Raw genomic sequence first — 13,353 nt, forward strand, 5'->3', positions numbered from 1 at the left:
AGGAGCTGCTGGCAGACAGAATACTTCATAATAGTATATGATTAGTTTGGTGGCAACTGACTTCACATTCTTTGGTCACCGTCATGTTCTGTCATAAATTTTATACTTTCGTGTTGGTTTAGTCCACTATTGAATTCTATATCGTGCATCTGATTAGACGCCTCAGGGACACACTAAGGTAAGAATTTACGGGGTAGAGTGGTCAATTATTTTCCAAGGGTAATAGAAGGAAATTTAGTGTAAGTAGAAAGAAAATAACGGTCAGTAACTAGGAAATCCGTACTGTGTTACTTAATAAATATCAAATTCATTCTTTAATCGCAAGAAAAAATGATTAATTTAGTGGTTATTAAATGCTCCTGTTACAGGTGATACAAATGACCATTATATTTTTCATTGACAACAATAAAATTCATTTATTGGTAATTGAAACATAAAATACCCACTAAAATACCCATTTTGGGTAAATACCCGGGTATTTACCCGGGGTATTTACCCGCTGAAATAAATACCCAGGTATTTTACAGTAGGAACATGCATCATATATCGCCTTCCACGTATACTACCTGAATTAAACAGGGTTACCGTTTTTTACCTGTTCCAGGTATGCTAAGGGGATTAAACTATGATTACAGTGTTTTATGTATTTATTACGTTAAGTAACCAAGAGATTAACGTGAAATTAACCCGGATCTTTTGTTAAAAGGCAACATTTCATCATATAGTATGATGTATATAGGATAATTAGTTTTTTCAATTGAAGTAATGATAGTGTACCTAGCGCAATGAGTTTTTGTAATTGAAATCATGAAGGAGTATGACGTATATAATTGAATTCGTGAAAGAGTATGACGTATGTAATTGAAGTAATAATAGTGTACCTAGCGCAATGAGTTTTTTCAATTGAAGTAATGACTGCAATTATTTTGGATTGATAACCCGTGTAAGATGGTTCCGTTGGCGCCCGTACTGTCTGGTTATGTTTCGACTTTCCTTTATACTTTTTCCGCCCATTTACTTTGTATATTACCGACTGCCGCACTGTATTGAACGTTAGCTTTCCGCTGGCGCCATTTCCGTCGCGAGTTTTTTAGCTCCGCCCGCTTTGTATTTTGCCGCTCGGTAGCTAATGGTATTTTCCTGCATACTTTGTATGTTTATTTAATATTTTAACTTAAGTAGGAAGACAAGTTACCTTTGATATCACCACTGATGTTCTTTGACGTAGCACGCCGATGACATACGAACCGCACAGACCGTTTATGAACTGATCTTATGAGCCCAGAGTTTTTTTTAAAATTTTTAATTATTTGTAGAATGAACTTGATTTTTTCCGAACAACTTAGAATTATTTATTGTTACAATAACATTTTCATATATTATAGTAACTTTTAGTTTTCTTTGCTGAAAGAAAATCAAAGACAAACCAGCTATGCATCTTTTTTTTGTGTGTTAATACTTTCGAAGATAAATTTCTCTTTGCGTATAAGGAGGTGGCGACATCATGTGGCAGAATTTTGTATTACAATGAAAAAATGAAATCTTTAAGTTTTACGTCCCACGGTTATGCCGGTTAGGCTAAAGGAGACGGTGATGATGAGAGAAATGGTGGAATGAAGAAAGTGGGAGGAAACGGGAGAACCCCGAGAAAACCCACGAGCACGATGTTTGTCCACCACAAAGTTCACTTGGCGGGGGCTGGGATTGAACCCGGGACCCCAAGCACCAGAGGTGAACGCTTTACCACTGAGCCACCGCGCCCCCTCTTGTATTACAATGAGTCGGAGAACGAGACAAGATATATGACCTGCTTGGAATGAACCTTAGCAATGGGTTTTGGTGTGATTGAAGCGGGATATTCGTTGTTATTGGAAATTTGGAACTCAGCCTTGAAAGCATGTGGAACATATTTATTTTTTAAAATGTCATTTACCTCTAATTGAAATACAGGTTGTTGAAATATTATTTTTGATGCTTGTGTCTATTCTGATGTACACAAGAACTATAAAATATTTTTGAAATGAGGACTGTTGACGAGTTATAAATGTAGACAGTATTTGATTAATAGCCACATCCGTTGAAATAAAAACATGCTTTGATTTCTAGTGCTATTTTTCTGAACCGCTATGGGACTTTCTCCTACAGATGATATTATTTGCAGTGATGGCACAATGACTGATATTATCTAAAAAGAACCACTTTATGGCGACTCTTTACATATTTTAAGATTTACTTATGTGAAGATATTTATGTTTGCAAGTCGGCTCTAACTGTACCAATAGACGATTTGAAAGGAACGGCCACTAAAGGTTACGTTGATGGAATGATAGTTAAGGAAAGAAACTGCTATGTATACGGGCGTCGTTATTTACAGGGGTTATTGCCATGTAATCAGTAAACGGTTTCCACAATTTTCTCTTTTAAGTGCAATCTTATTTTGGAATAACATGCAGGCTAGAAATGAAATAAATAAATTGGCTAACTGTTTGCTTAACCCAAAACTAGGACAAGGCAGGAGACTGACCCCTCATTTATTATAGCTGATGAAAATGCATGAGGAAATCAGATTTTATCTATTTTTTTCTTTTAAAATAAGCATAGCGGTAGAAAGCAGAAAGATATTTTATAACTAATCATAGATAGGAGAAGGGAGGGCAGGTAAATGAACTTACACTTTGACGGAATTGAAGGACTTTATAAATACATGACCGAACATAGCCGTTTTATTATATGCCGAGTACTGCGCTTGGTATAGAGAAGATTTATTGTGTGGTCGTATTAGAATTTATTGGGTGTACTAGTTTGGTGTTTGATTTCTGCAGATAGGTGTATTGACATTGAAGATTGTTTCAGCGCTTATGCAGAATTAAGGTAAGAAACTTTAGCTAATTTTATACATAGAAAATATAGAATTAAATATTGTAAAGATTGATTAATTCATGAAATTGATATTTCGTTTTTTAACTTTGTTTTATTGAAAGAGATTTGTTTTATTATGTTGATTGTACTTGAGTTTATAGGCCTGTTCAGCACCTATTTTTTTTTAAATGAAACGAACAAACTAGTAAACAATGGAAAGCAAAGCTGAATACTTTGTAGGAATAAAAGAATTAATTTTCCGAAGGCGCATACGCTAAAAAAGTTTAGCAGTAAAGAAGCTCTATTATTATTATTATTATTATTATTATTATTATTATTATTATTATTATTATTATTATTATTATTATTATTATTATTATTATTATTATTATTATTATTATTGAGTTGGAATTTTACGCATCTTGAGCTCGATTTCAAACTTTGTTTTTTCGTTTGGAGATTTTTCTATTTTATTATTGTGCAGTACAGAATTAGAATCAAAGCTGTAGGAAACATTATTTGTTGAAGTGATTTATTGGAGTTTAGTAGTGTGAAATGCGTATTTATCACGTTGGTGTTTAAGGTTTTTAACTTGGAATCAATTTGAGATTATATATAAAGAGAGAATCCTTCGTTTTGCGAAAAAAAGGATTAATTGCAAGAATATTATCTTATTTGGTTGTTTTTCAGTGCCTTTTATCATCATTACGTTTGTTTTCCTTATTTTGTAATATGACCATTAAATTGTGATGTCAAGTCTAGTGAATTACATTTAGGATGTTTCCTTATAGTCATCGAATACTAAACTTTTTATTGTTGATTTCACATACCGATAGTATAAAGTATTGACTTTATATGAAATGGGGCATTGCCAATGTTACAGGAATTGCTCCGTGACAGAATAATTAAGTTTAAAGGGTTTGAATTATAAAATTTTGTGAGTATCCAGCGAGTTGGTAGCAGTAAAAATAAAGAGTGTCCAGCTAGGGACAAATCATGAGATGTAATTGTCGAATAATTTCCATTAACATTTAGATGCTTTACGCCGCATAATGAGAGGAGTTTACGCTTATTGACCGTAATGTTATTTCTTATATTAGCCTTGTAATTGAATTTTATTTTCCCACTTAGATCTTTTGGATTATGACTCATCGAAAATGTACTTTTTAATTTTACGGTTATTGAGTAAAATTACGTTTAAAGTCCAAGATAATACATAGAATTCATTTAGAACTGTGGCTATATGAAGCATAGCTTAGCGTTGCTTCCCCATTGGTGGGTCTCCCACAACTAGGGCGTGTATGTTAATTGATTAGTAAGAAACAAGCTTTATTATTACTTTTAACAACTAGGCTATAGGAGACACGGACCTATATTTTATTATTATATTCCTGAACCACAGGAAGTAACATGGGGGATCTCCACCGTGTTAAAGCCGTATATGATACTCCGAGAAAACTTTAATACTTTATAGATGTTATTTCTTTTGGACGCATATAAAATTAAATTTTAGGGGGGAGCAGCTTAAATGAAAGTAGAAATTGCGTAGAGCAAAATAACAGTTTTTAATTTATTGGATGTTATAGAAAATTTAGAGTGAAGCAAAGCGAATAGATTCATAACTGATGTGATAGCGTAATACACTTAATATTGTCACTTAAGGACATTGGATAGAGTGTATGAACTAAGTTATTACTTTTTAATGGGTGGCGAAACATAAGTTTCAAAGTTATGGCTATTTGAGACATGAACCTCCAACGGTGTAATTATATGAGGCACATATTATTGAATTAGTACCGCCGCTTTGTTTGGTTGAGATTCTAAAGACTGTTAGTAATTTTAAAAAACGGACGGCACACATGGGTTTTTAAAGTTTTGGAGAACAAATTTAAAGAATTCTCTCACTTTGTTTACTGCATTATATTGTTTTAAGTCACTTGAGAAAAACTAGCACTTATAATGATCTGAGGAATAATTCCGACTTTTTACAATTATAGTTGTTAAGTTATGAGGGAAATGGTGGTTATTTTGATCCATTAAAATAGATAGAACCTCGAAAAAAATCTATGGACATTGTTATAATGCCCTAACTTGCCTTTGAAGTAAGCACTCTATTACTGATTTTCCCCACAATTAAAGAAATATAGGAAATATTTTGGTATGAGGACAAATTGATTAATACTAAGACTATATAAAAGGAGTAGTTGTATTGATTTGCTATTTAGATTAATTACATTGTATTTTAGTTTGTAGATTACATTTTATTAAGAAATAATGATGATTACAGGGTCCGTAGACACATTTTTAGATACAACGAGTTATAGTACTCTTGAATTTTGTTTGTAGCGTACTATTTGACTTTATTGAAATTAGTATTTCCCGAAACTAAATTTGATTTTTACTCGATTGAGTTTCAATATTATTGGAAACATAATTTTATATCAGAATCATCAAATTAGCTATTAGTTCCGTATTTATGTAAAATAAGTTGAACAGTATACATAAATTGTGTTTTACGCTGGCTTGTTTACAGTAATATTTGAATATTACCGTACCCGATTTGTTTTATATCTATTTACGTTTGATAATACAAATGAGAAAATGTTTAGATGGACAAAATTTTTAAATGAAATTTCTTAATTAACAAATAGAGTCTTTAGCTTCCTTAAAATATTTGATGCCGGCGAGAAATGTTATATCACTCCTCAATACTTGTAAGGTTGATTAGTGGGATGTTCAGGACAATACTCAGAAATACGTATAGAATTGGAATCGAGATTTTAGATTTTCTAGGCTTCCTTGAATAATGACTTATTTGAGGACATGCCGAGACTTGTATATTTTGACATTTAAAATGCTTAGCGTACACCGGGATTAACTATACAGGGAACGATACCAAACATATTTAATAGAAAAGTGCCTGAAATGTTATGTAGACTAGATAAGCACCTATGTAACGCTGGGTTGCATATAGCCAGGGATACTATCATATTTCAATTTATTCTTTGAAATTTATTATTATATTGAGATGGCATATTTTAGGTTACCGTCCCACAATTATGACTTTCGAAAAATACTCACCAATTTTCTTTCAAATGTAAGCCAAAGGCGGGGTGGGGTCCCACCACAATTTATATATGATTTAAAATTGATATGAAATTACTTGAACGGACATGGACACTAAGACTGGACGCTAAGATTCGGGCAGAGGGAAATTTTGTATGTTCTTGTTAAAGAATCAGTATTTTTCAGTTTATGGTGATTATGAGAACTAAATTTTATATTGATTTGCTTTACAAAGAAAGCTGTTGAAATAGTATATAAAAAAGTGGAAGGAAACCCACGATTACGATGATTGTTCACTACAATTTATACAAACACTTGTTTTTGTCATGAGAACGCTACAGGATTTGTTGAACCAAGAATTTCTAGCACTGCCCCACAATTTTACTATTGAGTATGCTATACATTCGAGTTAAATGGACGCAATTTTAACTATAAGTAGGATACGCGTTTAATTAGAAGATTTTAATATAATCAGAGGCGGAAGAACTGTACGCTGTTAATATTCGTGAAAGTATGAGGAGTAGTTAATATGAATAATAGAAGCAGAAACACTTGTTTCAGTTCAATGTGAATAGTATTGTTCAAGACACTGCCACATGTGAAACTAAGAAAAAATCGGTTCATTATTTGTCCAACTTATATTTGCAGATAGGACCAAGTTATTGATTTTGTTAGAGAATATAGCTGATATATTGTAAAGACTCATTTTCAAGCTTACCAATAATAATGATTAAATTTAGGCATCCCTTTTTTCTTATAGTCACTAATTTAGTTCAATGTAGAATTGCCTACTCTGGACCCCTACATTAGATAAATGGTTACCCAATGAGAGTCTACGTATATGGAACCTTAATGTATATGTAACAGAAAGTATCTAATTAAAAGTAAATCTGTATTAGTTGAGGCCGCTACATATGTATTTACCTTGGGTTCTTAAGTAACTAAGTTCTGAATTACAGATACTTTATATATGTAAAAACACATGATCGTTGAAGCTGCATGAACTCCTATTATTACTACAACTATTGCTACTCCCACTACTACTATTACTACTACTACTACTATTAGTACTACTGCTATTGCTACTACTATTACCAGTGTCACCCCGCTAGTGCTACTAGTATTCTACCCGTACTACCATTGCTACTACTACTACTACCCCCTACTACTAGTACTACTACTATTGCTACTCCCACTACTACTACTACTACCGACTACTAGTATTACCACTGTTACCACCAATAGTGCTACTAGTATTCTACCAGTACTACCATTGCTACTACTACTATTACCCCTACTACTAGTACTACTACTATTGCTACTCCCACTACTACTACTACTACCGACTACTAGTATTACCACTGTTACCACCAATAGTGCTACTAGTATTCTACCAGTACTACCATTGCTACTACTACTATTACCCCTACTACTAGTACTACTACTATTGCTACTCCCACTACTACTACTACTACTGACTACTAGTATTGCCATCACTACTGCTAGTAATACTCTATCACCACTTCCATCATCATTACTGCTATTAGTATTCTACCACTGCTACTACCACTACTACTACTATTAGTACTACCGCTACCGCTACTACTACTATCGACTACTAGTATTACCACTGTTAGCCACTACTGTTATTAGTATTCTACCACTACTACTACTACTACTAGTAGTATTACCACTGCCACAATTACTACTGCTACTAATACTCTATTAGTACTACCGCTGCTACTACTGCTACTACTACTACTATTATCGCTACTTCCGCTACTATTACTATTACTACTACTACTATTGGTTGTATGTAAACTATCGAGTATTGGCTACTGCTTGTTGTTTTGCTGCTACTTTTTGTTCAGCTTGTAATCTAACCTTCTTTCTTCTACTACCATGTAAACTTTTCCATGTATGCCTCTTTTTTTTCTTTCTTTGCCTGTATGCCCTTTTTTTCTAATCAAAGTTTCTTTTCTTTGTGTTTTTCTCTAACTATTTTTACTTATTTGCTCTATGTGGAATGCTATTAGATTTCTATTTCACCTTTTGTACTATTTGTACCTATTTCTATTTTACTCTTTCCTTGAACGGCTTTTAAATTGTCTCTTTCTTTCCTTGGTTTATGTCTATTGAAAATTTCTCTTTTCTTACCTATGTCTATCTCTTTTTATAGAATAATATGATGAAGTAGATAAAAACTAAGTAAAGTACCATTAGCAACCCATCTCTTACAGTTTAGTATCTTCTCTTGCTTGAGTCTGATGACTTTCTATGTAACATGTCCTAACCTAAGCTATTCCAATTTATTGTGTTACCCTAATTTGATGGCCTTCCAATTAAATTTTACATAAATTACGTTCTGATCCGCTCTTTCTTTGGTATCTTTCCAACTATGCTTTAGCTAACATATTCTTGCTTCTGCCCACCCACCTTTACTTGTTATGTAATATATCTGTCCTTCATTGACTCCATGGTATGAATCGCTAAATATTTTCTTTCTGTTTGTTGTACTACATGATTTTCTCTTTTACTTTGCTGCCAGTTCTATTCCTGCTGTTATTGTACTTTCTAATGTGAACTAAATTTAATTTATTGTATTTGTGCTTTGCCTCAGTCGTCAACTGTCAATGACTTACAATACTTAATAAACGCCAATACGGTCATGATCTGAATAATTTGTTTGGAATTAATTTAAAACTTTAAGATCTTGTCCGCAGCTAAGCTTTAACTAACTAACTTTAGGAACCCGGAGCTTCACAGAAGCTCTCCACTGAGTTCTATTCATGCATCAATTTTTTACTTTGTATTCCAATCTCTGCGAGATCTATCTTAATATTCTCCTTCCAGCCGCGCCTAGGTCTTTCTAATGGTTGTTTTCCGACTGGTCTTCCAGTCAAGAGTTTGAAAGCGTTCTTTCATTTTAGCTACATGATTTGCCTACCTAAGCTTCCTAGAGTTGAATTGACGATCCTAACAATGATGGGTAAACCATATAAATTATGTAGTTCCTCGTTATGAAGTTTCCGCCATTTTCCATTTCCGAGGACTGAATATTCGTTTTAGGATCTTGTTTTCAAATACTTTTTAGTTTATGTTTTTCCCTCAGAGTAAGTGACAGTGTTTTGCAGCCATACAGAACAACAACTAAGCTTTAAATGTTTCCTAAACTCTAAACTTAAGCTCATGTCCTGCTTTTACTTGCTAACTAATTAGTTCGCTACTTCTTAAATAATACTAAACCAGTATGATGCTTTTAACTAATGCATGCTCAAGTTTATGTTCCTATCCTGAACTAAGCTTAAGCTATTTGAAAGTTTTTCCGCCTCCCTGTTTGCTATTATATGTCTGTTACCAATTCTATTATTAGATGTCTCTTAGAATTTCCAATTGTGCTCCTCTTTGTAGATGATTTTAAGAGTGGTGTATGGGTTCCTTATTGTGCTAGCATTATATATTTCTTAAAATGGTTTCTTGGTATTCTATTGTGTTTAGTATTTTCCTTGCTTGGTTTCTCTGCTATTTGGTCCTAGCACTACTAGAAGAATTTCTTAACCTGCTTGAGTACTATTCTATTGTGTTTAGTATTTTTTTCTTGCTTGGCTTCTACTGCTATTTACTAATATTAGCACTACTACTTGTATTTTTTCAAGGTAATTGTCTGTTATTCTATTATATCTTCTTTAACATAACCCAAACTATTTGACATTAGCTATTATATGTCTTTTATCTTTATGTATATAGCAGAAGCTTTCTGTTTGTGTATAATCTAAATTTGCAGTTTTGTCTTTATGCATGTTTTCTTATGCTTGCCTTTGTTTTTTCTTTGTATTGTTTTTTGTACTCTGTTTTCGTAGACGTTTTTCATAAATGTTTCCTTTAGGTTTTTCGTAACTTATCAAAACTCCATTGACATCACCTGTATACCTTCCTAGTATCTTATAGTACTGATATTTGAAAATTTAATTCTAACAGAACCAAATGATTTATACATATTTCAGAAATATATATCTTTCGATACACTCAATATCATGTTCTTCTATCTTATATTAGGCATACCATATAGTATACTAACATATAAGATAGATATAGATATATCTCTAATGTAAATATAAATATATATCGATAGATAGATATAGTTATAGATATAGATAGATAGATATAGTTAGATATAAATATAGTTATATATATATATATATATATATATATAGTTATATATATATATATATATAGTTATATATATATAGTTATAGATATAATTATAGATAGATATAGTTAGATATAAATATAGTTATATATATATATATATATATATATATATATATATATATATATATATAGTTATAGATATAGATAGCTATAGTTATAGATATAAATATAGTTGTAGATATAGATATATCTCTAATGTAAATATAGATATATAGTTATAGATAGATATAGTTATAGATAGATATAGATAGATATATATATAGATATAGTTATAGATATAGATATAGATATATCTCTAATGTAAATATAGATATATAATTAGGTATAAGGTTTTATACTACAGCATATGTTCTAACGCATGTTATGTTATATTTCAGGTTACCCTTTTCTGGCAATACCATTATTATTGGTGTAGTACTAAAAAGTATCGAGAAGTACCAGAGGAGCAAGATATTTTCTGCTACCAAAGGTATTTTTTATTCCTTTGTACTTAAATAGACCAATTATGTTGCTGCAAGAATATTATTGAAAATAATACGAAATAGTAAAATAAGTTGTTCCAACTAATTTATTACGAGAGGTTAAATTAATAAGAAGTTTTCACAGAAAATGATCCGTCAAAGTTAAGAAAAGAACATTTAAAGAACAAGTAGAAATAGTCAAACATATAAGAAAGGAACATTAAAAGAACAAGTAGAAAATAGTCCAATATATAAGAAAGAACATTTAAAGACCAAATAGAAATAGTCAAATATATAAGAAAGGTTAGCTTAAGTTATGTTGAGGTAGTTTGATTAAACATTCTAATATTCACAGTATAGTTGTTCCGACTAATTTACAAGTTCTCAAATGAAATTTGCTCTTTACAATTTTAAAAAACGAGTTTGTGTAACAAACGAGAGAATAAATAATTAATATTGCGGAATGTAATTCCTCTGAGCTTCTGCAAGAAGCGAATTATCTACAAGTTCACAGCGTAGCTGGTCTTAGGAGTATGCTCTGGCATACGAACCAATAAAAATAAGAAGCGATCAAATTAAAGTTAACAAAGAGTTTGCACAGCAAACGAACGAATAAAATGATCACAGCGTAGCTGCTCTGAGCTTGTGTACCAAGCGAATAATAAAAAATACGAACCAATTAAAAATAAGAATTTTTTTTGTAAGTTTCGCAGCGTAGCTGCTTTTAGGAGTATGGTCTGGCATACGAACCAATTAAAAAATGATTAGGAAATAAATTGCAAGTATTACTTAGTAATGTTTCATTGTTTCAGGGCAACTAATTGGAGACAACTAATTGGAGTAAAAGTGGCAGCGGAATTCAGAATTCCAAAGTATCAAAGTTCACAGAAGTAAAGTAAGTATCATTGGTAACTTACATAATAGTTTATGCTTAAGATTTTTTTGTAAGTTCACAGCGTAGCTGCTTTTACGACTTTATAATTTTAAAAACGAGTGTTATTTTAAATAACACGAACGAATAAAATAATCACAGCGTAGCTGGTCTGAGCTTGTGTAGCATGCAGATTACTTTTAAAAGAATTATTTTGCATCAGTTATTTTTTGAAAGCATGCATTATTTTGTAACTTGCAGATTACTTTATGAAAGAACTATTTTGCATTACTTATTTTTTGAGAACCTGCATTTGTTTTGCGTAACGTTTTTTTGTTAACAAATGTTAATTTTTTTGTTCATAATATACATGTAAGTTTTTTTTCAGCATGCAGTTTTGTTAACACCACTTAAAAATTTTTTGTAGCATGCAACATAGTTAAATTTTTGCAAATTAATTTCTACAGTTTAGTAATACACATTTTCATATTTCTATAATGTTTCATGTAAAGTAATATTGTCTTTCTTTATTATTACAGCATTCAAGTGTTTCATCCTCAACTGTGAATTTGCCACACTCACATTTTATTTGACATCTAAGAACATTTAAATAAGGATTTCCTGTCTTTCCAGTGGCGGTAAGTGTTCACATACATTTTTGTTAAACTTTAAAATGTTAAGTTCAAAGATTACATAAATAAAATTTTATGAAGATTAAATAATTAAAATAATTTTAACTTAATGAAACTATAATATAAAATTTTATATAATTAAAAACATATTGACAAATAATTTTGAGTAAACTAACTTTACATGTGCGCAATTTAATTAATGAACATTTCAAATTATATCTAAACATATTTTATTTGCAACTCATTTCAATTTTAATTACTTTTTTTTACATTTTTTTGTTTACAGTCAAAGAGTTTCATATGATGAAACGAATATATGAAAAATGTATTTTGCAATCAAAAAGTTTCATGTTAGATGTAAAAATTACATTTACACTTTTGCATTTTTTATTTTACAATCAAAAAGCACCATGTAAACATATAAAGAATTGCATTGCAAAATTTAATGTCATTTGAAAAATAGACATTAACGTTTACAGGTAAAGTAAAAAATAAAATTAACTGAACTTTCATTAGTAGTGCATTATAAAAATAGTTACAATAAATCAAAATTTACAAATTGAATAATAGAAAGTCACAAAATATTTATTAAATATATTAGTTTTCTTTGTTGATGCATTTCATTGAATACTGTAGAACAGTTATCATATTAATTATTTTATTTGTTCTTATTTTGTTTGTTAATTTAATATGCTTTCTCTAACTATACGTATTTTAAATTTAGTAATTGATCTTTTAAATAATGATGCTTTTCCTAATCTGATTTAATTATTTTAATTTTTGCTAATCTTATTTAATAAATTTTCTCTGTTGATTGGTGTTTAACTATGATTTGTAAGTAATCGAACTTTCATTCTAATCATACGTAATTTTTCTTAACTATAATTTGTAACAATTAACTATCCTAATGCTCTCTTTTGCTAATCTTTGTTGAATAGAACTGCATTATCTTTAAAATCTGCTATTTCTATGCTATCGTTTGTTTAATAATTGGTTTAATTAAATATGGTTTTGCTAACCTATGTGGATTAATTCAGTATATTCTTTAAATCTCTGCTATATTGTTTGTCTGATAAACTTCTGATATTTTGGGTCATAAACTATTCTAAACCTTTTTTCTAACCTTGTTTCTTAATTGAATTATTTTTTTTGCTAAATTATTTCTTCTTTGATATGTTTTGTTTACTATGTTATTTTTATTAATTTGTGTTTTTGTTTATTACTACTTGTATTTTTATTGCCAATGTTATTT

The 13,353-nt window shown here is 30.6% G+C and overlaps 1 long non-coding RNA gene across 1 annotated transcript; it reads left to right on the forward strand.

The window, feature by feature from the left end:
- Nucleotides 1-2,741: 2,741 nt before the first annotated feature.
- Nucleotides 2,742-12,111, forward strand: LOC145672821 (uncharacterized). Its single transcript, XR_014128681.1, has 4 exons — nucleotides 2,742-2,871; nucleotides 10,515-10,606; nucleotides 11,411-11,493; nucleotides 12,009-12,111. It is a non-coding gene; the product is annotated as an uncharacterized LOC145672821 (long non-coding RNA).
- Nucleotides 12,112-13,353: the final 1,242 nt, after the last annotated feature.

Source organism: Thermobia domestica, chromosome 16 (genome assembly GCF_964235325.1).
Source record: "Thermobia domestica chromosome 16, izTheDome1.hap1.1, whole genome shotgun sequence".
NCBI lineage: Eukaryota > Metazoa > Arthropoda > Insecta > Zygentoma > Lepismatidae > Thermobia > Thermobia domestica.